Source organism: Suricata suricatta, chromosome 11 (genome assembly GCF_006229205.1).
Source record: "Suricata suricatta isolate VVHF042 chromosome 11, meerkat_22Aug2017_6uvM2_HiC, whole genome shotgun sequence".
In the NCBI taxonomy this organism is placed as follows: domain Eukaryota; kingdom Metazoa; phylum Chordata; class Mammalia; order Carnivora; family Herpestidae; genus Suricata; species Suricata suricatta.
Genome location: NC_043710.1, coordinates 14,940,103 through 14,943,828, shown reverse-complemented (window position 1 = coordinate 14,943,828; position 3,726 = coordinate 14,940,103). Strand labels below are relative to the sequence as shown.

Below are 3,726 nucleotides of genomic sequence, written 5' to 3'. Positions count from 1 at the left end.
CAAAACTGGAAATCAAATCAAATATCTACCTACAGGGAAATACATTTTCTTCTGTTGTGGTAGATGTATACAGTGGGATACTATTCACCAAACAAAACAAACTACTGGAACCCACAATAAATCTGTAAAAAACATTACGTTGGATTAAAGAAGCCAGACACAGTAGAGTACAGGCTTTATGATTCTGCTGAGTTTAAGAAGGGGCTAAACTTCCATGATGATAGAAATTAGATCATCAGTTACTTACGGAAAGTGGAGATTGCTTGGAAGAGGTCTTGAAAGAAGCTTCTGGGGTAATGGAAATACTCTACATCTCGGTTCAGACTGAGGTTACACAGTTATATAAATTTGTCAAAATTCACTGGGTTGTACACCTAAGGTCTGAGCGTTTCACTGAATATAAGTTGTATCTCAATTAAAAAGAAAAAAACTAACTGGGATGGGGAACCATAATGGAAGGAACATCTGATCCAGCTGTCAGAATACCTGAGCGTGTGCTCAAGTTCTGTGCCTGATTTATTCAGGAGCAGAGATGGCTGGTGTCCCACAACATTCGTTTTCTCTTTCTCCTACAGTTTTACAAACTCCGAATTTTTATCTGGGCACATTCCCAGCTAGAATAAAAAATTACATTACTCGGCCTCCCATGTGACTTTATTTTTTAATGTTTATTAATTTTTGAGAGAGAGAGAGAGTGACAGAGAGAGAGATGGGGAGGGGCAGAGAAAGAGGGAGACAGAATTTGAACTGTCAGCACAGAACCGGATGCAGGGCTTGAACCCACGAACCGTGAGAACCATAACCTGAGCCAAAGTCAGACACTTAACTGACTGAGCCACCCGGGTGCCCCTGCAACTTCAATAAAGGGATATGATGCACATACTCTGTCCCTTTCTCTCTCCCGATGCCAGGAAAGCTGTCATTATTGCTACATCTGCTGCGCCATCTTGGGCTGCGGGATGACTCCAGGATGGAGAAACAAGAGAAATCATTTCCATCCTGAACTGAAATAAATCCTAATCTAAATGACGTTTCAAACTCCAAAAATGTACACTGGGAATGATTTGGGTTTCACTGACCCCAGAGCATTACTATGAGACTCTGATGAAATAATTGATGTGAAAGGGCTGTGAATTACACACAAGATGTTGTGCAAATATTAAATATATCAATTGCTCTACTAATCACACCAAATATGGCTTTGGGACATTTTCATGCATTTGAAAAGTTGCTATATTTTCATGGCAAGTAATAGATTATTAACATCCCTCTATATTGCAATTAAAAGTAATAAACAAGAAAGAGCTTCTCTGGCTCCAAATTCTCTCACATCTAGCCCAAACCTTTCTAATATGATACAGAGAGATAATGTTGACACCACTTTGATATCTTTTATCCACTCGGTAGTTATTGAGTGACTATCCTCTGTCATTCATCACGCTACGTACTAACGCAGAGTAAATTTCCTAAAATCTTTTCACCATCTAGAAGTTTGCCAGTAACTGAATTACCAACAGTTAATTCAGAAAATTAACCAATTCAAAGATTTAGGTATTAGGAAAATGACCAATTCACTGAACTACTAATTCTTCAAAGACATGCTTCACCTCTGATCTACTCTACTGCTTTTACTATTACTTAAGCCTCAGGAAATCTGGGAGTACTTGAGTGGCTCAGTCAGTTGAGCATCTGACTCCTGATTTTGGCTCAGATCATAATCTCATGGTCCCAAGTCAAGCTCCGTGCTGTCTCCCTCTCTCCCTGTCCTTCTCCGGCTCATGCTCTCTTTCTCACTCTCTCTCAAAATAAATAAATAAACTTTAAAAAAAGAGCAGCATCAGCCTTGGAAAATCTGAATTGTAAAACACAAAAATCAACATGCAAGGAATCTAGATCAACAAATCCATAAAACAGAAGGGAGAAATTGAGTTATGGCAAACTGGCAAAAATGTACAGACACTATTTCCAAATAGTTCAAATCAAGAGTAAAGCCTCCAAGGCAGCAGGGAAGGACGTGTCCATGCCCATGCTCACCAAAGTAAAGAATGTGCGGTAAGCATGACTTTTCTGCTCTTCTTGGATATGTGTATTTGCCATTCAACGCTAGTGAGCTTCTGCTGAAACCGAATAACCACAAATCCTCAGGAGTGTGCAACAGTGAGCATTATTCCCACATTAGTGCAGTGTGTCTGCAGGCTGGCTGGGGCAGCTCTGTGTCAGGCTGGAATTTAGTGAGGGGGGGAGGGGGTGTGAAGTTCTCCACGTGTGTCATTCTACAGCCCAGATGATGGGGACATCATCTCATGATGGCAACAGGGACACATGAGGCAAGACACAATGAGGCCCCTTAAGTTTCAGGCTCTAACCGGCATGCTGTCATTTCAGTTCATATTCTAGCAGCCAAAGCAAGTGATATGGCTCAGGCCAAAGTCAAGAGATAGACAAGTAGATTCCACACGTAGAGGAAACAGCTTCAAAATCGCATGGAAAAGGGCATAGACACAAGAAGGAATAAAACAGTGGGGTGAAATATTCAACCCAGAACAGGAAAGCTTGGCTAACACAGGTGAAAACCTCCCCTCATCTGCTCCCTGTACCTACATCCCTTTCTCAAGAAGGTAAACCAAAAATGAAGAAATGTAGCAAAGTCAGTTGACTAGACTGAAAACCTAGTTAGTTAGAAGAGAAAAACAAACATACATTAAATGCTTGATATTTATTATTTCCAAAAAAGCTGACATTCCAAAAACACAAAAATCCCCCCCAAATATATTGCTCACTTCTGGCTTCAGCAAAATCTAAGTGCCATGAACTTTATAAACCCTTAATAGAAATATATGTCTGATTAATCAAAAGTTCAGTGTTAGCAAATTGCTGCTGGGGGAATAAACCAATTGTCAATTAGTGAATTAGCAAACTTTTAGCAAATTGCTGCTTGGTGACTCTACTCGCAGTGAATTTGGCCCAGAACTCTGGGTGTTGGACTATATATGAAAACAAGACTCATTCCCATCATCAAGAACTGCAGGGCAGTTTGGTTTCTTTTTTTTTTTTTTTTTTTACAATCATATAACATATTTTGTGAAAAATAATTATGACAAAATAATAATTAATGCAGATGGAAAAAATTAATGAAAAATGGCATTGTTTGAGTTTTGCAAATCCCGTTAATATTTGGCTTAAGGGATACAGCTGAATTCTCATACTGGCTTGTGTTTTCAATCTGCTGGGCAAGCTGTGTTTGTTGAAGCATATGGATAAAATTCAGCCTTGCAATGACATGGACTTGGAAGAAAAAGGATAATGCAAGATGTTAGATTAAAAAATGTTTTGACACCTCAGTACATATCCCAAACACTGAAATCTCCTATCAAATGTTTCTTCCACACATAAAAATAGGATTTTTTTTTACTAAGAGTACTCATCTCAGCATATATAGACCTTAAATGATATGGTTTGGTTTCTATTCACAACCCTCAGGCACTCACAGCCCAGGCTTCATTCCTACATCCTCTACAGGGAAATTAAAGCAGATGCATTCACAGGAAAACTGTTACCTAATGGAAAAGGTTTCCTGCACTTGACCCACGCGTGCATGCCAAGGACGCTGGATTGCAGAGAGCTTCGGTCACATGCCTGAGGCTGAGCTACCAAGTGATTGACCTGGATTTTGGTCAGTCACTCTGGCACCAATCCAAATCCATCCACTATGTCCAGGTGCACCAA

At 39.8% G+C, this 3,726-nt stretch overlaps 1 protein-coding gene across 1 annotated transcript in view; it reads left to right on the top strand.

Moving 5' to 3' along the window:
- The window catches only part of LOC115272094 (olfactory receptor 4B1-like), a 6,343-nt gene that overhangs the window by 1,714 nt on the left and 903 nt on the right, over window positions 1-3,726 (top strand). The gene's annotated exons all lie outside the window — the stretch shown is intronic.